This window comes from Stegodyphus dumicola, chromosome X1 (assembly GCF_044657685.1).
Source record: "Stegodyphus dumicola isolate Sdum_Otavi_A_Nest chromosome X1, ASM4465768v1".
NCBI lineage: Eukaryota > Metazoa > Arthropoda > Arachnida > Araneae > Eresidae > Stegodyphus > Stegodyphus dumicola.
This window is the reverse complement of record NC_140780.1, coordinates 147158179-147184613: the sequence shown is the minus strand read 5'-3', so window position 1 is coordinate 147184613 and position 26435 is coordinate 147158179. Positions and strand designations below refer to the sequence as shown.

Here is a 26435-nt window from a genome sequence, read left to right as displayed (position 1 = left end):
TAGTCAGGCTAACTTAATTTATCGCAGCAACTCTGCACCTAGACATGGCGAGAGTACTCGACTGCGTCTGGTATAAGAGGGTAATCTATACACTTATCGAAATGAACTTTAGTCGAGAAATTATTCTTCTCTGCAATTCTTTCCTTGGCAACCGAAATTTTTATGTCAGTCAACGAAACATCTACACACACTTCAAAAGCACCACTGCCAGGAATGCCGCAGGGTTTCTATCTTTAATCCATTCTCTACCTTTTTTACGTAATCGATTCTGTGAGAGAGGAGCTGGATCATAACTATGTTAGCTTGCTACGCTGCCGATACGGTGGTAGCCGTGATCTCCTTTCAAAACAATAATGCCATCTCTAGGATTTTGTTTTAGATACTTAAGACTGGTTTAGAAAATGAAGAATCGATATAAATGCCTCAAGCCCCTATTGGTAAGGAAGAGCAAGATTCGAAAAATAGTATTGAATAACCTTTACTTATTTGGATAAATTTTAAACAGTGTAATAATGTAATATAAGTTATCTGTGGGTTATCATTAACGAAAAGCTCCCACGGACTTGTCATATTAAGCCCATCATAGGAATAGCTTGGGCTATCGGCAACCAACTTTCTGTACTCCTAGAAAATTAGTCTGGACTGTCTCTTTCAAAAAAAAAAAAAAAAAAAAAAGGGATATATCTATACATTTATAAGACTAATTCTATACTACGTAACTGCAGCCTGGGCGTCAGCCTCAAAGGCCTTTTACAAACTTCGGGTTGTACAGAATAATTGTAAATAATCCTGACCTGATAAGAAACAAACTGATCCACGATGACATGAAAATCGACCCTTAAGTGCACGACATTACTAGAGAATGTTCATTAGGCACACTAGAGACAGAAGTCTACTAGACACAGTGTAAAAAGTGTGAATTCATACTTTGAGCTACTTCCCTCCAGCCAAAACGGCCACTAGACACAGGACAATGGTCTCCCCACTTTTACCTCACTTTCTTGAACCGTTCTTGGAGTTTCACCTGCTAGTTCATCATGTGCCCTCAGAGACTTAATTTTGTTACCTAGCTTATTAAGGCCCCTTCAGGGACAACATAAGTAAATTCTTAATACGTATCCATATCACACTAGGCGTTATACCTGAGCCAGAAACTTACTTTTTTTTTTCCTAAAATGAAATTTACGTCACTTACGAATATTTGGCTGTAGAGTACAATATGGTGAAGAAACGTCTCTTGGCGATGATTTTGTAAAAGATTCAAAAGGATATGAAGAATTCATGAAATGTGAAGAAGAAAATATAGAAAGAAGAGTTTCTGGTAAAACAACTAATGGTGTTCCACCGGACAGATTCTGCTATAAAGTAGAAGACGAAGACCACCAGAAAAAGAGACAGTAGGTAGAAAATGGGTGATTAAAATCAAATTCGATGAAACTTGTAAGAAGATAACATACAAAGCAAAATTAGTGGCTGAAGATTTTACTCAAAAATGCGGCAATGATTATGATTAAAAAGTTTCACCAATAGTGTTGTTGTTGTCGCTGATCCTAACTGGTTAGCCATTAAACTAGACCAGATCCATGAGTTCGAGAACCGTCAATAAATCCAAAACGAAGGTAGGTCTTTTCAAATAGGTCCATTTTTACAAGTCCGAAACAGGTGAGAATATGTTAAGGAGTGAAATGGTCAATATTACATTTCCTACAGATGGGGTGGATCTTATTTCCCCTGTCAAATGTAAGGCATTTCAGGTGCCCACTTAGGATCCTCGTCAAAGTAGTCTGCTGAGCACGATTACCCTAAAAACCAATAACATCTGCCAGCTGCCTGCCAAAGTACCAGAGTACCAGTGATGAGTGAGAGGAGAATACTAAGAAGAGGCAATAGTAGATTTAACTCTCGAGCAGATCTCCAAAAAGGTCCGGATGCTAGTGATCATTGAGTGATTGAAGTACCTTTCTTAGATATGTCATCAACCATTTTATTTTTGTGAAGGGATCCATTGCAGATGTACATCACGATGGGAATAGTGTTTTTGTAGTAAAGCCAAAATACAGAGTGAAATCTTAACACCAATACCAGGCCAGTTTTGCGGATGCTGGATAGAACTGCGACTGTCAGTCAAAATTACAGGTATATTTGTAGGCAGTGCAAGTGTATGCAGTGTATAAAGCCGCCTCAATTACTATAAGTTCAGAAAGAAGAACGGAACAGTGATCAGGGTTTCTAATCTTAATTTTAAAGTTATTAACAAGTTTCTAATGCAGACTCCACTGCCTCAGTTCCCATGTTTAATTTTACTGCCATCAGTGAAAATCTGAAGAGCATCAGAAGGAATGCCATTTAAAGCTTCCAGCGCAGTCTGCTGAAGACAATTTGGTAAATCCATTTATTTGTTGGTATAAGAGATTAAGTCCTTCCAATGGTTTCATAGTAAATTTCAGTGAGTATCTCTCAACAGTTGTACCTATTAAACCCATGAGATAAGCCAAAGAAAAAGGGCCATTTCGTTTTTAATTTTGGGTCCATTCAAGCAAAGCGGATCCGTGTCTTTTCATAACAGGAGGTCGTGATAAAAGAATTAATGAAATTGTGTATGTTCATGATGCAAGTTTTAAAGAAGGACTAATTCTTCAAGTAATTAACTATTTAAAGAAACACTATCAAATAACACATCTTGGGGAAGTTAAATAATTTTAGACATGGAAATAATTCGATAGGGAGATGGAAATTATCTCTGATCTCAGAAAAATGAAATAGACCAATTTGTCAAGCAATTTCAGCTTGAAGAAGCAAAACCTCCTAGTACACCAATGGAAACAAATTTTTATAGTCTAAACCAGGAAGAAAATAATAAATGATATATTTTGACTAGCTAACGGCAGCCTTTTGTATATATCGTCTATCACAAGACTAGATATCACAGCTTTAACTCACATACTTAGCAGAAGAAGGAATAATCCTCGTCAAAAGGACTGGAATGCTGTAAAAAGAATCAGTAGATATTTAAATACAACAAAATACCTACCTCTGCATATTTCGTTGATTAAAGAACCTAATCTTACAGTTTATTCAGATGCTGATTGGAGACAAGGTATTAAAGAAAGAAAATCTGAATCAGGAAGTGTAATTTTATTAGGCAGAAACTGTAATTCGAGATTTTCAAGAAAACAAATGTGTTTCTTTTTATCCTCAGCAGAAGCTGGATGTATAACACTTCCGCAAGCTACGCAAGAATTATTGTGACTGTTAAAACTAACATAAGATTTTACCCCAAACTCTACCAATAAAAGGTTTTGAAGATAATTAGTCAACAGGAAAACTTAAAGAATCTGAAAAGTACAGCTCACGTACAAAATACATCAACACAAAATGCATAAAAAAATTTATATAAAAAAACATTGTAAAATTGTCTTATCTTTTATCAGAGCAAATGGTTGCGGATATTTCGACTAAACTAACTCCTATAGCTAAACTTCAGTTTTGTAGGAATCATTTACAATTGGTATGAGTTTCATTAGCAAAACTAGAGCAGTATTAGAATAAATTAGTGTCTCTTTCGCATAATAAAACTGGGGCGAGGAAATCGAACGTACTCTAACTATATATTAGCGAGAGAGGATTCACTCTAGACCTTATAGCTAAACCAGAGTCTCAGTCAGTTTTTTCTTTCAACCGTTTTACATTCCATCTTGGACAGTAGTCCTGCATTTATCGCCTAACAGGTAAACATGAAGATATTTATGACTGTTGAATGAGTTTATGTAAGTTCTTTTCGGCATTTTTAATTTTAAATGTCGGTTAAGTCTGTTAACTTAATTTTTGTTCTAATTAAGTAAAACTCTTTTCTAAGAGATCTAATTAAGTAAAACTCTTTTCTTTTTCTTCCCTTCTTTTTTTCTTTTCTTTCTCTCTTTTCTTTAAATTAAAGTTTTCATAATTGTTTTGACTTACAATTCTTTGTTGAAACTGCGCTAGATAGAGGATATCGTACTAAAAACGCCTTAGCTGTTTTAATGCACAACACATATATCTAATGATACTTTTTGCTTTTTGGGGCTTAATTTTAAAGTATGTATATTTACGAACAAGCCTTTCCTGCGATTCGAACGCGGGTATAACGATGTAGCAACACTATTGGAATTATCTGGTTACAAGACTAAAGTAACGTCCTATCACTGTCTTATTAAACTCAGGTAAACCTGCTCCGACATGACAACCCCATTGCAAGCATCGCCGAGCCGAAGCAGCGTACTCACTGCCAAGTACGTTTTGTGAGTTTAATGTTGAATTGTACCACCAAGAAATTGCTCTTGACCCCCGTGTTGGGAGACCGCCAGCAGCTTGGTGGCTGGCCCGTTAGCCGCCCGCAATCCGAAGAAAGTTGCCGACCCTCCACTCCGCCGAGGTGGACCCCCAGAGGGGTATAACGATGTAGCAGCCAGCTTTGCTAAACATCGTACCACTCAGATCAGCATACATCTAATTTTTGTGGATGCTGAAAAGCCAATAATTTTTTTTAAATGATTCAGGAATTAATCGACTAGTTTTCGCTTAATACCTATTGATTAAACTACAGACAAAAATTTATAAATTAAATGAGGTACCTCTAATTCAGAATACAGGTGCAAATCTTTACAAGCTGTATTCCATGCACTTGCTTTTAAAATTCTCGAAAGAGCTGATTAAGTTTTACAATTAAGAAGTTTAAAAAAATGTTTTTGCACGAGAAACGTTTATTTATACTCTGGATTTTTGTTGGATGTAATGTATAGAATATGCTGTTCTATGTTATGTTATTTTACATTTTACGCGTATTTCATTTGGTTATCTTTTTCAAACGGTTCGGCTGAAGTAATTTACTTAGTGCGGTTAGTTTGCCAACTAGATCTACCACCTATTTCGCCATTTAAGATCGTACTTATTTAATTGCTTTTCAAGAATAACAGATAAATAAAAAGAAAAAAAAATCATAAATGTAATTAGTTTAAATCATAAATGTAGTTAAGTTTGCGCATAAAAAGTTCATAGGCATTGCAAAAAATCGCTTTACGTCATTCGTGACCAATTAAAGCTTACAATTCATTTCACGTAAAGGATGATCCCAGCTATTTTACTTTAAAATATTTTAAAGCTGAAGTATAATTAATATTAATTATATAACGAGCAAATTCTAATTAAATAACGCATTATTATATGATAATAGTATTACTTATTAAATAATTATCGTAACTTAATCATGGTTACTAATTTAAATTCATACTACTTAGAAAATTGTTCAACGAAGTTAAGGCTCTTAAGGTATATTACTCAATCAGTTTTAATTTTTGACAACAAAAGAAATCACCTTTAAATATTCTTAAAATTTACTATAATAATTTTCTGTCTTCCTCATAAATATGTCTCTGAAAAATCCCTGATTTTTGTATTCGACTAATTTGTCTGAGCTTAATGTTTAAATGTAAAATTTAGCTTTGGAATGACAGGTCTGGAAAACATATTCTGCACTGCACCTATATTTGTTCTTTCCTTTTTTTAGGAGAGGGTAGTATGTCGGGGCATGTGCAGAAGAACATCTCAGGAAGAAATTATGAGAAAATACTTCAACGCATTTCCTAAATTAAAAAAAAAAAAAAAAAAAAAAAACCGAAGGAGGGGCGACGATTTAAAAAAACTATATAAGCGAAACTGGACTTTATATGTAAGAAAAAAATGTGAACGTTGCAACGGACAGCCTTAGTGAAACTGATCATTGAATCTGAACTTCTCAAAATACGTGATTTACTTAGCATCATTGGATGTCGGAAGACAAGGCAGAGATCTAAAAGTCCAATCAGAATGCTTTATCTTCTGCGCTTGCGCTCTCCATCTTCGCACACTGGGTTCACTATCAGATCCCGCGTGATTTTGGCTAATGAACATCTGTTCTCAGCCGCGTATCGAGCATCCCTCGAGTCAGTTCGTTTCTCATTAGCTACCGGAATACTTTCCGAGATTTCGCTTCCAGATACCCGGGAACTCTGAGGCAGTGTTTTGACATCTTATACTGGATGATGCTTTCACCATCACTTCTTTGATGAATTATGAGAGGGAAAGCAGAGGAGCTGGTACTAACTATCGTTGTAGAGATTATATTTATCAGGTGAGAGTGCATGCTTTTTCTTTAGTCTTCATTTCTAAATGTCAAATTTTTCTGGATACCTAGTTTGTCAATTTAACAGGTAAGAGAGTGTTTTATTTTCTTGAGGGTATGAATTAAGAGTACGACGCGATGTCAACTCGCAGATTTATCAGGTGAGATTAGTTTGGTTTTGGTCTGTGCATTATGCTTAAGTTTGGATTAAAATCATTTTTGAAAGGAATTGCTGCTCATTAATCATGTGTAGCAGCAATAAAACTATCCAAGGTATTTGCATCCTTACAATAAAAAAAAGGTAATACTTTATTCCTCTGTTGAATTTATTTATATACCATAAGAATGTAATGAAATGAAAGATTACAGGAATTAATACCAAGAAAAGTAAAGTAATATAAATTTCCAAAAATGCAATAAAGCGAAAAGATAGCTGCTATATAAGAAACTAAATAGCACCTTTCAGTAAATTTATGATATTTATATTATCATTATATGCCAAAAACGTAGCATATGCGTGAAATTAGTAAGAGAGCAGAATTCTTTCGCAAAGTTAACGCATTTCTTTGTTTTTTGGACGGAACTCTTAAATTCCAACAGAAAAAAAAATTAACTTTGATCCTAATGAAATTAAGCAAATCAAATGAAACTTTCAAATTTAACTAGAAAGTATTTTTTAATAATCGGCTGAGATTTATTAAAAACATTATTATACTTTTCAAACGCAATTTTTATACTTATTTTTTTGGTAAAACTAATTATTTTGTAATACTTAGAAATTCAGAAAAATCTGTTCATTTTAAGAAATTATCGATGCTAAAAGACACCCCGATTTCTCGACATTTGTACGAGAAAAAGGGATTGCCTTAGATTTGAAACCTTATAATAGTAAATATGTAAAAATAAGTTTATTGGCCTTCTTGTTTTCTCCCTCGGAGTAGAAACACGAATAGTAAATGAAATGAAGAATGTCACGTGTCTGATCTTAATCGTTTAAAAATATAATTAAGAATTATTTTATATATTATTAATAATATTATTAAACTATATTACGAATAAAACTTTTTGAGGAATTAAGTTACCTTAAATTGGTTAGTTGGTTTTTTTAAACGCGGCAAATAAATGAGGTCTATCTGCTAAAAGAAGGCATGTCTTCGTGAAAAATATTTAAAATCCATAAATAGGAACAACCAATAAACTCAACAGCACATATTTCATAAATAAATATATTTTGATTCTTTGACTTCAAATCCCAATCTTTCGTTATTGTAAACTTACTCAAGATACATTGAAAATCGTATGTCATTTCTGGTTGTATTATATATTACTTAGAATTTAGTGTGTAGGAAGATATGTAGCCAAACAAACAGAAGGGTTACATTTAGCAATTAAATTTACTTTAAACAAAGTTAAAAACATTTTTTACTCTGTGAACATCTAACTATGACTTGATTAGCGTGAAATTTCGATATTTACAATAATTTGCTTTTTTTATGATTACAAATTGCGAATATTATAGTATTTCCATTTTAATTAAACATTTTATTTTTGCTGCTATATGCGCAATTCGAGTGCTGAACATTTTCTACTCGAAGTACTTTCTTTAAATTCTAAGCGGTTATTTCCATTTCTAACAATTATCAAGCCAATACAATGCATTTAATTACATTTTATAGCAATAACTTTTATACGAGTAGTAAACGAAATGAATTAATAACTGGACGAATCTTCTCTAAAATTTTGTATTGAAGAGCAAATTTTTCAATACAAGGCTGAAAAACCATGCTTTTCAGTTAACGGAAAGCAGAAGTAAAAATAAATAATGTGTCCGTCCTGTTGAGATATGTAAATATTAGACATGGGTAACAATTTTTTGTAATAAAATGAAGGATAACAATTTATTTTATTGAAAAGGATAAAAATTTTTAATAAAGAAAGCATAACGATTTTTCTAATAAAATAAGTTTCTGATTACTTGAGACTTGCAACTGTCATAAGAAGAATTTTCTATTTTTGTGTAAATTTTGGATAAAATTTCTAGTTTTTTGATTCCTACTTTCTTCTAACATTAAAATTCATTTAATTTACATGTAACTTATGCATACAATTCAAATTCACATGTAGTAAAAAATGAAAATTTTTAATACCGACACAATATTTATTTATTCTAGAATAAATTGAAAAGTATTTCTGGTATTTTAAACTAATTTTTAAAAACAGACTTAGTTTAAGCAGAAGCACTAAAAAATGCATCTTACGTAAATAAATAAATTAAAATAACCTCTCTATCTTTTGATGTTGCACTGGAACTGACTGAAATTCGCTTGCTGGGTTAAAACACACTTTAGTGTTAACAAAATTTTGAGATAAAATGATTTTTAATTATTTAAATATGCAGCCTATTTCAACTGAAACAGAAAAACGAAATTTGTTTTTATTTACGTGGACCATAAAAGCCATCATATAATCTTGTTTTTATTTTAACTGGATTAAAAGTAAACAGAGAAATTATTTTTTATTCGCATGTAACAAAACACACATCAAATTTGCAATAAGCATAAATTAAGCTAAGACATTATTATTGTTTTTGACTATGAAATAAATGAAAAATAATACGCCTGAGTATGATACGTAACTCCTTTTAGATTAATATTCATTGGCTTCATGTATGCCGAAATTTGTATTCCAATCTACGTATTGCGCACATTCGTCTAAATTAATTTAGCATCTTTCTAAAAATATGTATTGTTCTTTATTATCCTTTTGTATTATTAAAATCAACGATAAAAGTAAAAACCACATAAACAAATAAAAAGAATTATTAATTTTGATAAACCTATGAAAATAAGTAAGCGAACGGGATAAGAGAAATTATTCCATACTGAAATATTATTGTAAATTATTGTTTTAGTACTAATATTAGGAATTTACAGTTATTAATGATAAAAGAATAATTATGCAATTAAGGAATTATGTAATTTTTAAAATCGCAGTGCGTTGCACTGTTAGTTCCTTTTCCGAAAACTTATATTTTAGAGGTCATTTTCCGATACGAATTTGAAATTTCTTTTAATTGCACTAAAAACCATTAACTTCACTATCATTACCAATTTCTTGTGAATAAAGCTTGTCTGATTCAAGCCATCATTCTTTCAATGATATGTTATTTTATGTAAGATCATGGCAGCAATGCTTTGCACTCATCATGAAGGATGTGTTTTTCAATACGTTGTGCTGCTTTGGAATATTTTGAAAATTTAATAATAATAACATTTAATACCTGATCTTTTCCTTGGGTTAGAATTACAGGTTAGTAAATAATATATAATTTTATATACATTGTATAAACTAATATCTAAAGGGAAATCCAGACTTTGTAATATGTATTCATATTAACTATTGAACTATTTCTCTTCTCAAAATGTTATTTCATAAAACAAATTTAAAAAATGAATTTGATCTCTTAAAATGAATAAAAAAGATATTTATTATCTCAGACTTGACAAACATATATTTTAAGAATTCATAATTTCATTTTTCAGCGTATGAATATGTTATTACTGCAGAAGAAATTATACTTATGCTAATTATTATCGATATTAATACTAGTTGTGCTAATTATTATCGATATTAATACTAGTTGCATTAATATTCTTGTTAATAATTAGAAAGGATAAAAAATAATTTGGATAAATACATCGAAGAACAAGTAACAAGTAAGTCATAAACAAGTAAGATTTATAAAAATGCAATTTTTCACAAAGAGATATTTCCTTTAAATTGGATATTGAATTATGAGTACTTAAGAAGTCTTTAATTTTTTAAGGAAAATTTTGGGAATAATCTCTTTTTAAGTAATTAATACTCAGGAAATTTTCCATTTATATTAACACCTTGGTTTCAGTTTTTCTGCTTTTTATACAACATTTAGTTAGAGAACACTGCATAGTACGTCTGTGAAAGATTTGTCATTTTTAGCTTAATGCATTCGATTTTTAATCTGGATTTATTAATTACCTTTTGTATATTTGGCTGATGAACGTCCCACTGAGAAAGATTAAATGCAAAGGCGTCAAAGACAGCATTTAAATAGAAAATGGAACTTTGCCTTGATTTTATTCTCAGCCATGCATGGATTTAAGAAAAATAATATAGCACATTATGAACGCCTCTGTAAGAAGCTGCATCGCTCTGAGAGTTACAATCTACGATATAGTCCCGAAAAGCTAAACACTAAGAAGGGCTGATCTCATGTAATAATTCATCGAAATTTTGCTTTGGCCCATTTGATTGCAAACCATATCTTGTGTGGTCCCACAGGTTTTAAATAACGCATGAAACTTGCAATCTTAATAGTGATGGAAATGCTTGAACATGTTACAAGTACTAAATGGAATTCTAACTACGTATAACTTCTCTTAGAAAGTCCCCCACGAAGGCATCCCTCCCCTTTGGCAGATAGCCCTAGTGTGCTTTGCCATAATCAACTAAACAAAACCAAATCTAGCTACATATATGCGGATGTTATTTTGCTTGAAAGTGAGTTGTGTTAGACCATTCTAAAAGCAGTAGCGATAGCAGGAAGTATCTGCAGAACCTTGCTAATCTTGCAGCTGTCAATATGTCTTTGATGCGGACAAGAGGCGACACGTTAACACTTGAATTAACATCCCGTACCTTGATGACTGCCTCGCGGAAGATGCTGAGGTTTCGAACGAAACCGCGACCCGTACCGTCTTTCTTTCAGACACTGATCTCTGAATAGTAAGCTCCCAGTTAGAAAAGGGATTCATTACCGAGTATACAGTGGTCCTTTAGTAACCTCAGCTGGCATGGCTTCGGCACCAAGCCAAAGATTTGCCTGTTATGCAAGTTTGTTTCCATATCCTTCCATTTATAGTTCAGTTTATTATGACGATATTCATGGTTGATGATCTGGGGCACTGAATATCACCTTCAGTGTTTTGAGATGCGTCGTACCCAATAATCCGACAGTGAAGACGTGCTGACATATATCGGACTGCACCACTGACCCTGTGATGTACGTAAAAAGTTTTAGTTGTCACTGGTGCCAATAGCGTCAAATACCTCATGCATCCTTTTGCAGATGTGAAATGTTACGACCCGTAAACCAGCTTGATTCACATTAGTCTATAATTCTACCTCTTTGTAAATCATCAAACTTCAAACAACCCACCAACAGCTTTTACCTTGCATATTCTATTTTCACAGAGCAGTTTTAAAACATATACAAAAATTTAAACTTTTGCACGGCTTTCACCTGTGAAAACACGTTACAATTTCTGTTGCTTCTTGCTACTTCATCACAAGAACGTGCAATGTAATCCTCTCTAATATCATTTGCATACTTCGAGTGGGTACATACAGCCTGAAATTTTTATGCTTGTGATGCATTTCTCTTTAGATGAGAAAATTTCAGTGTCGAGCACTGATGTTACTCTTTAGATATTCCGTATCGATTCAAAATAATCCCACTATGAAAGCGTGATACCTATAAATATCACATATTTAGACAACAGGTTACATCTTTTCGGTGCTTGTGAATTAATATTAAAATTCTAAACACCATGAAGTTTCAAAAGAAAGAAATCTGGGTTTATTCGTGTTTCCTTTTGCTCCTTATACTTTCATATTATATCGAAATGAATATTGTCGAAAAGAAACAGCACAATATACCCAAAATTAGTCTTTCTTTCCCGATTTTGAGTGAAATTTACGGTAGTTACTTTTGTTATTAATTTTCAACATTTTCCCTCTAATTATTAATAAGTGATTCTTTTCGTTTGAAAGAAGCTGAATAAATAATGTTAACTTCGTGCTGACCTTGAATTATTAACGCCAGTAAAGCACCTACTTGGAATATTTTTTTAAAATTTTATTATTATTATTATTATTTTATTTTTAATGCAAGTTTAATTTATATGACAATGAAGAATTCAAGCGTGTGAAATTTATACTCTGTGATCATCTAAAAGAGGTGTATTATATGTTAAAAGCTTTTAAAAATTTCTTGCCGAATTATAAAATTCTTAAAACTGTACATTGTAATTTTAAATATATTCTGTTGCAATACATATATATATATACAATGTGTTGTGTTTGTGAGTCAAATAAAAAATACGTAAACATAAATTTTTACTTTAATCTGCAACAGTCCTTTCAATCTTCATTTTAATTTGGATATTTCTACTTTCTATTCTAAACATAGTTACTGTTTATAATAAACTTCTCTAAACAGCATCATTTCAAAATTATTCGCTGTCTACTCTTGTGTAACGTTACTCTTGTGTACTCTTGTGTAATGTTACACAAATACTTTTGTCAATAATAATTTTAGAAAGTTATTAATTAGCCAATTAAAATAAAGCTAAACCAAAATCAAACCATTCTGAACGGGAATTTCATCTTACACAAATAGCAATTGCTTTCTGGCTTCGCTGCTGTCAACTTGCTCAAATGTATTTCAAAATATACTGATGTACAATAGTTCTTCAAGAACAGGCACTTAAAGCGCTACTTTATCTATGTTATCTAAAAATATTTGTTAACAAGAATAAAGAAACATTAAAACGACCAGAACTGCAAATGCTCCTTTAAAGTATCTACGCCATTCGTTTCCAAATGATTTGAAGGAGTTCACAGGATTAATTTTTAAATAACGCAGTTTGGAGAGGGTTATTAGAAACAGCCACTAATTTTAGACAAGAAGATGGAAAAAAACAAATTAAAATAAAGACTCAAAGGACTATTGCAAATTAAACTTATGTATAATTGTTTGATTATTTAAGAATAGTGAATATTTGGGGTCAATGACTGAAAGCTAAGCAGGTAGAAATTTTTAATTAGGGTGCGATTAGTTCGTTACGATAAAGAATTTAAGGTCTGTCTTCCAAGAAAGGGGAATTAGTTGCTTTCATATACTCTGTCTTTTAAAATAAATTGGCTGGTGTCTGCACTGCAGGCAGAGGAAACCACAAAAGCCCCAACTAACAAGTACATTCGGCTCCAACGGTGGGGGGAGGATCAAGCTGAATTCAAGCTGCTACATTTCCTCAGTTTCGGCCAATACGTCATTGTAGGGCTTGTAATGTGAGAATTCTCGAGTTATTGAGTTAGATTCATTGTAATTCATTGTATTATATACCCGCTTGTTCATTCTTTGACAAGCAGCAAATTACTGATTAAATCTTAGGAATTACTCAATATGGATTAGAAGGTACTAAAACATGAATAGTATTATTATTTCGCTGCTTGTATTGATTCTATGTTTTAGGCTTTTCCCATTTTCCAACATTTTAATGTTTATAATTTTTGTTCCTTATCGAGAGTCTAAATTATCGATAATGTATGGTAGACCATGTAACATATCATAATTTGCATCCATGATAACAGAAGACAGAAAATTTTAATCTCACTTCTCAAACTAAGTAGATTTAATGATTGTTCAGCTTTAAAATATGAGTAAACAATAAAAAAATAACATCTGCACATTTTGCGAGTTAACGAGGTTAAGGTGAATTTCTAAATGTAGCTAAGGCTTTGAAAGCGCAATGTTTAAAGTGGGATATGCTTTCGTATTTGATGGAAGACTTGTGAAGAGAAGAAAAAACCCAATTGGTTCTCAAGTTACGAAGTAGGTGAGATGGAAGAAATGATGGATAAACCGTACGTTGAGTGTGCAGGAGACTAAAGAAAAAACTATAAAACCTAAAGCAAAGGAATTGGATTTTTTCAGGGGCTCCATTTCTTTACTCGTTTTTTAGTCAAGAACAGTGTAATACATGGATAGTCTACTACTATAAATGTCGCAGTTCTTTGAAAAGAAATCGTATATGGTACAGTCAGCGAATTCAAGGAACAGCCACATCCCAGAGCATGACTCAGTTGACATGCTTTACGTGGTAACACCGCAGAGTTGTGTAGGCATTAATATTTTTAAAAAATGAGGGCTTACGAGTCTATGTACAAGTAGAGAAATATTCTCAAAGAATTATGCAGCTATATGCAAGGCTAATGATATCATTTTGAGTAAGACAATTCAGTGTACTATACAGCGTAATTTGCTCCAAATATTAAAAGCATAAGGCAGAACAAATCAATTTACTTAATGAATACATGTTTGTCTAAATTAATTTACCTGTGCTTTAAATTTCTTCTCAAAAAGTATATATCTATGCAATAAAGTTTAGTTTTCATTTCAAGTGCAGTGGCATTCTATACTTACGTTTGTGTGTATCATTTGATTGATATTCTTTAACATATATAGATAACAACTTACCTGCTGTAACTTTATTTACAACACATTCTACTGCAAGTTAAGAATTTATCATAAACTGATACTTTGAAGTGAGATGATATCCTTCTACAAAGGGATTAGAGTTTTCAAAGCGGTAAAACTGATGCATTTTACTTTGTTAAATGTAGGAATTTTTTCGCTTTCGATAGTGAACTTTTATGTAATTGATTACTTTAAAAAGGAGTTTTTTAAATAACAACCTATAACCTAGCTCATAAAATCTGATAACATACGGAAAATTTTTAGTTATTAAAAATTATCTATGTTGTAATAAATACGATGAAAATAGGCAACGCAAATAGGCAGTAGAAATTTGCAACACGAGCGCAGTATTAGTTCTGTAATGGTGCGAATTTACTTTTGAAACAGAATCCCAAATTTTGGTTATTAAATTCGGGTGATTAATTTTTTGCTTTCTCAATAACTTTTATACATGACAGTTGTGCCAAATAGGAATTCATTTAAAATCGATACCCGACGAGTCATATTTTCATGGTATATAAAAGAAAATGATTATCTTGCTTAATTACGATTCTTCAATCGTAAACAAATTATTAAAATCCTATTTTTTTGCATTTTTTTTTCTTTTGGCTTAAATCTTTTAACTCTCCCCCTCTTTAAATATTACAATGTATATCTAAGGTCCACAGTCCTAAACATAGATACTTAAGCAGCCACGTTTTGAGATTCTCCAAGCCCAAATACTATTTTTTTAAATTTTTAAATCTAATCTTGTATCTTTGGGAGTATGTCTAATACTTCTTTCTTTTCGAACTTTATATTATAGCTTTTTTGAAAATTATTGAAAAACGTGCAGGTGCCACAAATGGTTAAGTAGTTAAGATTTCTGATTAGTAGAAACTCGACAGGCAAAAAAAGTGTTTGTAAATTTAATTTTCATTAAAGGGAATGGATTTGATAAAATGTAAACGTTTCAAAACCAACACCTTTTTTTTCGTAAAAACAGGTAATTAACAAATTAAAAGTTCGTAAAAACAGGAGTTCACTGTAAAGAGTTTGAAAAAATAATTACCATACTAACGAGATATATTTAAATAAGAATTGATATAAATATAATTCAGATATACCTAATTAGGTTAATTAACTGCATCATTACACACTTCAAGCAAAAGAACTTTCATGTTCCTTACTGTATTCGAAATATTTTGGTCGAAACTAAGAATGAGTCTCTATTCGTTATGGATAGAAAGGTATTAATTAAATCGAAACGTAAATACATTTGCCCATTCACTCTAAGCATGTTTCATCGAAATTAGTATGGCAATAATGATTGAAAATGGATTGTATGAAACTGAGATGGGGAAGCTTTCTTTAAATCAATAAACTTTTCTATATATGTGAAAAGTGAACTGTTATTAAGACTTGAAGCAATAGCCCTTATGTAAAGTCGAGTTACATAAGAAATTCATTTTTTTTATAAACTCGTAATTTAGTTATTAAGTGATGCGATTTTGATTACGCGAATCGAATGATGCTTGAACTCTGTTTACGAAAGCTTTTCAAAGCCTGCTAAAGTGTCTGGGCAATGTATTTAATTTTAAACTTTACGTGTAAATTCATGTATTCGACTATCTTTAGTTTCCTTTATTTTGGAATGCAAATTACACATATTTTACGTATACATATTCTGTAATTCCGTATTTATAAAACAGTAATTTTATCTTAAAATATACAGTTTCAAAGCCACTGGTAAAGCAACCATTATTAAGTATGATGCAAATTTCAAGTTAATCTCCTTTGTTGTGAAGTATATTGCTTTTACGTTTATATGGCCTATAAAAGAATTTGTCATTTACTTTGAAAACAGTCTTTTCAGGGCATCGGAAGTCAAATCTGAAAGAAGAAAGCTTATATTTATTGTAATTCAAACTCTGTCAGACTACACAAAATATTAAGACTTAATAACAAAATAATTCTGAATTGAAATCTTTCTACTAATATATATGAAACTAACGACCCAAATTACTCACAGCAACGCTCGCTGATCAGCTTTTGAAGATACTAGCTATTGTTTTGGTAATTCAACGTTCTTTTGGACGTTACTATTTTTTAAAATCTAAAGAATATGTTTTTTGTTCTAAGACTCCTACATAAAGAGCCCTTTACTTTTATTGAGAGTAAATAAATAATAAAAAAAAAATTCTAAATTTCCGATTACAAAGAAGAGCGTGATGATCTCGAACAAGAAATCTTCGGCATTCAAGAACAATATGCTCAACTTTCTAGTACAAAAGCACATGAAAAAAATGCCTTTAATTTCCTTCACCCTCCTCTACCAGAAGAGAGGCTGTGGAAGCTGGATAGCCTTCACTCGACTAATCCTAATATGGCGCAGAATTACCGTCAACATTTTTTTAGTTTACGGTCAGCAATAAAAAAGAAGAAGGAATTCAGGAAAACAGTATGTTGAGAAATTCACAGTGCCTTAGCAGAGGATCAGACATCCGATTTTCACTGTTTCGAAGCAATATGTGAAACGTAAGTGCCACAAATAATACATGGGACGAACACTTTAATTCCTTGCATTCCCCCTTACCTAAAGATCTTGAATGTGGCAGATATAGTAGGGTTATAAGGTATTTTTTCCGCTTTCTTAGCATACCTTCGTAGTGTAGTGGTCTGCACACTGGGCGCCTATTCCAGAGGTCCGTGGTTCGATTCCCGGCGAAGGCGTTCCTCATTTTTCATCTCTCCTGCTTCCGAAATAACCTAATGACTCTAGAGTGGCGCCTGAAATAAAAAGGTGGTGGATGATGATTCTCCACACCCAGGATTTGGCGACTGGGTATCCTAAAAACCCCAGTCGTCCTTTAAAAGGGGGAATATATAAGATATTTCTCCCGCTTTCTTAGCATGCCTTCGTAATGTAATGGTCTGCACGCTGGGCGCGTATTCCAGAGGTCTGTGATTCGATTCCCGGCGAAGGCGTTGCTCATTTTCCTCTCTAATGCTTCCGAAATAACCTAATGACTCTACAGGGTAGCGAACTTCCATCCACATTTCTTTAGCATGAACACCAAATATACAGAAGAGGAATAGGCGGATTGATATGCTAATCATTGTAGAGCAGGAGCACTTTGGAAGAATGTCATTCTTAAAGTGGTAGTGAATGTAATGCAAGGGGCAATAGACATAAATTAGCAGAACTGTCCAGAGAAATGTTAGAATAGTAATAATATTTAATGCTGGTTAGTTGAACTGGAAATTGAAGGCCCGGCATTTGTTGATGAAGATGATTTCATTAATTGACGCTCTTAAATTTAATTAACAGCATTTAAGAAGGAATTTAAGGCGGAAGACTAAATGGCGAGCAAAAGCAAAGCACGAAATGAAGCCATGAAACCGAATGTTTGAATTTAAGAATTCAATGGGTAATATTAGTTTAACTGATTTGGCATGACCGGACATGTTTCCGAATTCCGTTTTTAGTCAAACCGCAAAAGTTTTCATCAGTGTGTGGTAAAATAACTCACGTTTCAAGAAACCCTTTCAGTTTGGCTTACAGTGCTGATGCAGCTAGACCATAGATTCTCAACCTTATTTTGCCCACCGCCCACTTTGATAACTTTTTTTCCCCTAAAGCCCCCCAACTTTTTTTTTTTACTTGCGAATCTGAAACAGCTATTGCCACGATTATATTTAAACGTGTAATATTATATACTATAGTGGTAAGACAGGAATGATCCTATTCTTATTATGAATTTAAAGAAGACTGTTTCAATGAGAACAATTAAAACGCATACTTAATTATATTAAAAATTATTTTTATTAACATTCAAAAGACATTGAATTTATTACTGATCTAATGAGAAGGTTGAATTTCTTGTATTTTAAGGAGTTTGTTAATATCAGGCTCTATTTTACTTAATAACAACCGTAAGTCACCGCGTTCAGTAACATAGAGCCGATTTGTTTGTTTAGTTACCAACGTTGCTACAGCACTAAATCCACGTTCAGCTAAATGAGAAGATGGGAATGCTATCAGAAATTGCTGAAGAATCGATCATAATCCTGGTTGCAAAATCGAGTTCTGCAGCCAAAGTTCTTGGTAGCCATTCTTGAATTTAATTTTTAATTCTTCATTTGTCGTCAGTTCTATTAGTTCTTTTTCTAACTGGGATGATCCTGCTGTGCTGATATTTGAAAAGGGATCCAAAACCCAGTCTGGTATGTCCATGTTTAGAATGACCTGGAATCGTTCCTTGAAATCACTGTGGAGTTTTTCCAAGTGTTCACAGTAAGCAAGCAAGTCGTCGTACTTGAATGATGCTGTTGATAAATTTTTGAAGTTACTGAATTCGCGTCTGCCAATAGTTCTTTTGTATAATAGCAGTTTTACACGAAAGCGGCAACGCTATTTTTTGTCTTAATCAAGTTCAAGTCGTTGTCTTGAAGTTGGAGATTGACATCGTTAAACACTTTATACAGGTCAAGTACGCAATATCGTTCTTTGATGATATGAGGTTGTCGCGCAGTTCCGTGTCTTTGTTTCCTATGAATTCTATCACAGACCCAAAGAGATTGTAAAATCGAGTCAAACAAGTACCTTTTGACAGCCAGCGCACCTCTGTGTGAAGCAGCAATCGGTTGAAATCTTTATTGTTGGCCATGCAAAGCTGACTAAATAATCTGTCATTTAACGAGTTACTTCTGATTTTATTAACTGTTCTGATAATATATTGCAGTGATGTATGGAGGCGTTCACTTATATTTTTCGCAACCCAAATGCTGGCGATGAATTACGCAATGCACAGAAAACACATCAGGAACTTTATTTTTTAAGCCTGCTATGAAGCTTTTGTGACGCCCTGTCATAGCCGGTGAGCCATTTGTAGCAACTGACATATCATTATTAAAAGGAATTTCTTTTTCGTCACAAAACTTTTCCAGTGTATTGAATACGGTTTCTCCTTTTGTATCTGTTTCCAAATTGGTATCAATCAATAGTTTTTGACATATTTTTTCGTCTTTGATAAACCTCAAATATGACAATAATAATGCTTCATTTGGCTGGTAAAGTGGACTCAATCAGATGAATTGAAAATTGGCAAGTCTGCAGATGATTGCACAATGATTCTTCAATGTTTTCAGCCATTTCATAAATTCGTCTTTGCACAGAGCTATTGTTCAAAGGAATTTTTTGGATAATATCTGTGGCTGGTTTATGGAGCACAGTGGTTATTACTTCTTTTACTGCTGGTAAAATTAAATCTTTCCCTATAGTAAGTGGTTTGCCTGTTTTAGTAATCAACAATGAGATATTGTACGAAGCTCGAAGTCTGTCATCGTCTTGCTTAGAAGCTGATGAAAATCGTTTTGATATAGTTGGCTGAATTTCATACGTCTTTCCATGTCTTGAAAATAACAGCAGTGACTGGTTTATAATACTCGTCTTTCTTATTCGGTGTATTATATTAAAATGGTCTTGAAGCCTAGTAGGCCTTCATCGCTTCATCTGAAAATGTTTTTTTTTTGACAAATAAGGCGCATTGGTGATGATGGATTCGTGGGATTTTCGATAAATCCGTATTTAATAGAATCCACACTATACTGCCGTCTCTTCTTTTTTGCTTCTGACATGGTTTTTACTTTACAAATACGTGAACACTAGTAGTGAATGTTAGACATATACAAGTTAAGGGTTGTTTATTATAAACTATGTATACTGTGACAGCTGTGACAAGAAACGTGACATTCAGAGCGTGTAGACAATGAGCTGTCACAAGCTGGTAAAAAAAATACGTGCCAAAAGACGGTTGTTATCAATTAACTATATCCATTTCCCAAAAATACGTGACAAACAGCGCAAGTTCTCACTTAACTATTTTCTGTTCCCATGGGAAAAACCATGGAGGTAGGAAGTAAGCCCTTTCCTACCTCCATGGGAAAAACCGGTGTTAAGCACCCTTGCAGGAGATGCGCGGTGAACTGTAATGGATGTGCTGTGAATAGGGGGCAATGATTGCGTCCGCGGAAGCAAATGGTCTGCTTCGGTTTTATTTAATGCTCTAATCCTAATTTTAACATAATTCATCTTTTGTATAACCAAGAATTAATTTGTTAAGTTTTCATTAAAAATCAAAAAGACAACCTGTCAGTTTATTCTCCCATCTCGGGAAAACTCGGCGACTTTACAATACTAGAGAGGTATCTCTCAACAGTGAAAAGATCAACTTTTAAAACCCTGTCATCAATTGCGTGCGATAATGCTAACGAAAATAAAGTGAACATCATTGCCTTTATATAGGTTGGAGACATATAACACGCATCGACAAGAATAAGATGCAGTGACTCGTTCATAATACTCGGCGCAGAAGAAAAGCGCGGGGGCAAGGGTTATGCGAAAGCGGAGTGCGGGGTTGAAACAAGTACAGATAATACTGCCAATTCCTGCAGGATTGTAAGAATCACGTTTCTTAACAAAAACTTGTTATAAATGAAGTGCTACAAGCATATTATTTTTCATTAACAGGCTTTTGTTAACTTTACCTGTATTTATATATGAGGTATCTCACGTGAAAATATTTAATTCAAATCTAAAATTAAAAATTCTTATATCATCGAAGTTAATGTAGATCTGAATGTTATGGAATCTTTAAGTTCAATTTTTATTCACAACCCGAACTACAGAAATATGTGAATTTTCGCACACGTGGTAAAAATGATTAAAATACATACAGTAACAAAAATTAACCAATATTGGAGCTAGTTTAGTTTTGCTACCTTCTCAAATATTTATAAACAACTAAAAAAAAAAAAATAAAAATTTAAACAAAATGTATTGTTTTATTTTTTTAAAGGCGGAATTTTATTTAAATCCTTAATAAAGTCTATCAGTGGCCATAAAACAACTTAATTAGCTTTATAAATAAAGTTAGGTTATGGTTAGTACCTCCTCTTGCAAAGTATAGTTGCTTAAACTACAATCGTACCATTTGTAAAGATATTAGTGTGTATTCCTGATACAGTAACAAAATCATGCTATAATTCATTAATTCTCACTACTGCTGAGTATAAAGGAACCCAACAGACACAATGTTAAACTAAGTATAACTCTTTATTATAACAAAAAAGTAATTGCTTTTACCCTTCGTTTACTGTATCCTCCCCTAACTACGAAACTGTTATCAAACAATTCCAAGTTTACAAGTTCCTCCAGCATGATTTCCATTTTGGGGAGGGGGGTAAAAAAAAAGCAACAAAAAAAAAAAAAAAAAAAAATTACCTTTAGTTCACTTTTCCTACCCCATACACAAAATTAGATATGTCTAATTTTCTAGGAATCTAGGAGCTAGACGAAAAGAAAGATTCAAATTCAGTCTTTCAAAATTTTAATGTCATTTGCCGATGACTGGTCTAAAATAAGGTAAAACGCAGAGTTCGAATAGTAGACAGATAACCTCAGGAAATTTCTTACAATTATATAAACTGTTATAAAACAATGGATTTATTCGAGCTATTTTGCCCACACAACCCGCTGTGAAGTATCTTTATCAGCTTGTTCCTTCTATTTCCGATATGAGCTAATTTGCAAAAGTAATGAAATATTCAGCTATTAATTTTCGTTTAGGCAAGATAATTGCTCGAAATTAATAATTTATTGGAATTACTTGAAAAATTCGATAAATTATTAAAAGGTATGATTAATGTAAGCATATCCCTGACCTGTAATCAACTGATGCGTAAACAATGGTGTTTAACATCTTTAATATTAATTCTTCGTTTTATATTTAAGAAAACTCAATCATAGATTCAATAGTTAGCAGCATCACACACAATCAAAGCACAGTAACGAACTACTTTTGTTGCGCTTATTAACATTAGAACTATCAATAATTAACGCTTATATTTTTTTTACCAAAGTCAAAATTCGTATTTCGATGGATTAGTAGCTTTAGAAAGATAATTTTAGTCATTTTTTTATGTATTATGATAACAGGTGCACGAAATGGGAGACTGGAAGAACAAAAATATAGATATTTTCTATTGAAAAGCCAGTTGGTGGCCAAATTGTAAAGCATATTGTTTCATAGAGTAAGCATTGAAAGTTATTATTTTAACTGCACATTTTTATTTGATTTAAACAGAATGAAATGCTCAGGCACTACTTCTGATATCCTGATTTTTTTTAAAAATCCAGTAATCGGTGGAATTAAGGCGGAGAAACTGTTGGTGAACAGTATATTGAATAGACCTTGAATATGGCTTAAACATATGGGGATGTTTTATTTCCCCGTTGTTGTATAAGATATTTTACCATTAAAATATTGTCACGAGTAACAACTTTCAGATTATTTTAGCCTTTCAGTATATCCATGATTCGGAAAAATCAAATGGTGTGAACTTCTTTTAAGACAACCATTCACGATTCCAGACAATTTTGGTTTTCTGTGGTAGTGGCTGCCTTAAGCAGTTGATATTTAATATTGGTATAATTTTTTGTTACGTTCTCAAAAATGCTAGTTACATAAGGAGTTGGTTATGTTAGCACGGTAGTAGTCCAGGAAGTGCTCACTATAGTTTTCAAATTTGATGTAATATTGATAGTCAGTCCCACATAAACTAAATTATAGAAACCCTTTGAAAGAAAAACTGCTATCCAATCATCCGCAAATGTGCGAGCTGATTCTTTAGGAAATCAGTCTGTGAAATTAAATAGTTTTATTATAACACCTATATGGGACTAAATCTGATTCTTAACTCTTTTCAATTACAATTCTTATCCTTCAGGCGTAGTTAGCAAGCGGAAGATTTTTTCAGAAGTAGTTAAGCTAGGAGTTTTCACTCCTGGCTGAACTACTTATGAAACAAACAGACCTAAGTATTCAATTTAATTTAATTTTACCTTAACATTTGTAAGTGCTGAACTAAAAATATTGCAACACAAAGTTATTAGTCGCCTGAATCTGGTGGTGAAACAAAAACTAGTTTTTACAATATCTAATTCTTTCTAACAGAGGCTGCAAATCCACGAATCGACTATTAACAGCTACAAAAAATCTGAACTTACCGACAAGGTCTTTTTTAAGATTTTGATCTTCTGAGTGGCTGTTCGTCAAGTCACAAGCTGGCGCGCAAGGCAACCAAATTTAACCTAAACTCTCACATTCAGTTACAAGCTGTAGAGACATCAGGTTACTTCGAAGCAGAAGTCTGGAAAAATGAGCATTACCCTCGCCGGGACTCGAACCACGGACCTCTCGAATACGCGCCGAGCGTGCTGACCACTACACCACAAAGGCATGCTAAAAAGGCGTGAGAAATACCTTTTAAAGCTATTCTTCTGACTTTATGCTAGACTGCTTGCCACTCAAATCTGCATTCCCTCTAAAATGAATGAGCCCGTAAAGAAGTGAGACAATAGGGAAGATGTAAACTAAAAATCTATTGGCTAATAAAATTCAAGTGAAATGCTCTACAACAACTATAAACCAATAATAATTTTACTTTCGCTTTGAAATTTTTACGTTGCAGTTTTTCCCTTACATGTAACTCTACCTCCCCAAACACTTTCTGGTGTGATTTTTAGGAATTAATATTTCTCATATTCACATACCTTCAAGATCTAACTGGCATAATTGAAAGCTCTTTTAATAACTCAAGAGTTGCCTTTTAATTTTTAATAAGTTGTTTTTGATCCAAAGACCTGTTTGATAAATATCTTTTACTGTAAAACCAGGTCAGCGAACTGGGAGTTTTTTATGGCGCCATTTTGACTCCGAAATCTCAAACGGAAGCAAAGAACTACGAAGAGTTCCAATAAGCAATGTATTTTTAACACAGGTCGCTTCGGCTCGACGGACCATGTACATATGCTGCAAACAACACCTTTCTTTAGTTACAGGAGGAAATGAATGCGACAGTAACAACTTGGAACTATATTTTATTACAAGAAAAAGAATGCAAAACAAACGGAACGAAAATTAGCTCAAACAATGTTAATTTACCATCAAGATGAGGAAATAAAATTTATGCTTTAGAAGCATAAGCAATTCAGTTCACTTAGCAGCTGATGGACAAAATATTAGTTTCGAATTAATTTTTAAACTATAGTAATTTATGTATTTTTTCAACAAAGTTAGATAATAACAACTCTGATCGCTTAGAAAGATGACGGTGGAACATCTTCAACAAAAGCGACTTTCTTCGCTGTTGTTCATCTTTTTAAACGATTTCTGAGAAATTTTTTTGAATGCGTTTTAGCTTAAATAAAATATTCAACAGTGTCATATATTTTGAAACTTTTAAAATCCTTAATGTAGAACCTCAAAAACTAATATCGCGTATTAATTAATAATCTGTAAAGGAGCAATACGAAGTGAAACTGCTAAGAATTTTCTCTAGAGTAGATATTGATTGCATTTTTAGGTACTCTTCTATTATCGGGAAACGGATTCAAAATTACATGCGTGTATGTATATGCATGCATACAAGAACACATCCATCCATTCATGCATGCATACATACATATATTTCTGAATCCGGTTCCGACTATAGAAGAGTAACCATTTTTATTTATTAAATGTGTAGTTACTTGGTTACGTACAATTTGTTAAAAATTCAAAGCTAGACTCGTTTTTTAAACACATACGTAAAATTCATTTTTTCAGTAGAGACATATTTTGCAGTTTTAGGGTTTATTTTAGACAGCATATATGTTTGGTAGCTAACTCGTTTTAATCGTCCATGATATTTTAAATTTTTGAACGAATAGAATGCATTTTTTATCTAATTGTTTGTTAAAATTTTGGTTAATTGCACGCTTCGCTGATCTCAATAGCAGATACACAAACCCAGGCGGAGATGGCCTGTTCACTGCAGAGAAAATATTGAGTACAGTCATACTGAAGTGTGAAAGCCACTACCAATATGCTGAACATTAAAAAAAAATTCCTAGTAAATTCAAATAACAAGCGTTCTTAAATGATGTTTTTAATAAACATAATTAGTTTCGCTATAATACTTTTTTTAACAAATTTTTGTTTTCTGCATTTCAAATTTAGTTCAATCATATGATTTGTGTAAGAAGTGTGAAGAAGTTTGGGGACACACAAACTCTACGCAATTGTCGTCTTGCAGCGGGTCTTTTTCTGCAAATTTATATAAGAAATAAACATATTTACTATTTAAGATACAATAACGCGCCGAACAAGTATTAATTTATAAGTCAAACAACAAAAATCAGCGTTATATTTTCAAATTTTTACGGGACTAGTTTCGATGGTTTTACCGAACCATCATCCTGTGAAAATTTGAAAATATAACGCTGATTTTTGTTGTTTGACTTCTAAATTAATATTTACTATTTATTCTTATGCAGAATAAATTTGCGAGGATAGATATGAATTTCTTTGCAGTTGCATGATGACATCTTCGCTCTAGAAAAATAGATAGTGAGTTTCGAATTTTTAGCACCTTTGGTAGAAGCTTTTTTGTGCCCTGTAAAGCTAGGCACCAGAAAAATAGCATTAATTTTGTGACATACTTGCCTCTTCGCCCATTACGCCTAATGCCTGAACAGCCGTCCATATAGCTCATCCCTTAATCCAACACAGCATTACTTTAAAAAAAATTAAAGAGCATATATTTATTCAAATCTTGTGTAATTTTGTATTTAGGGTGTTAATTATTGTGCAAAACTTTAAGTGTTCAGTGTATGATATGACATCTTTACACTTATACTGCGTAGTAGAGAACTCGGAAGCGAAAAATAGTTGAAAATAAAGAGTTGGAAGAAAGATATAGTAAAATACAGAGCGCATTCTTGACAACGATCGAATATAATATTTTCGAATACCTAGTTGTGCTGACTGTTGCATTACTACAGTGCACGAGAAGGATGTCTTATTACAACAAAATTGCATCGCCTTTATAATGAAACTGACACAAAGTTTGATTACATAAACTTACGGCCTAATTTTGTAAAATATTGCATTGCACCAAACTTTAAAAATATGTATT

General features: G+C 32.6%; 1 protein-coding gene across 2 annotated transcripts in view; it reads left to right on the top strand.

The window, feature by feature from the left end:
* Positions 1 to 5905: 5905 nt before the first annotated feature.
* The window catches only part of LOC118186657 (uncharacterized), a 149703-nt gene continuing 129173 nt past the window's right edge, over positions 5906 to 26435 (top strand). The window contains exon 1 of one of the 2 annotated variants that reach the window (XM_085808709.1): positions 5906 to 6145. The gene's annotated coding sequence lies outside the window, so the exon portion shown is untranslated. The remainder of the gene's footprint in view (positions 6146 to 26435) is intronic. The other variant, XM_035356776.2, reaches the window with a different exon arrangement.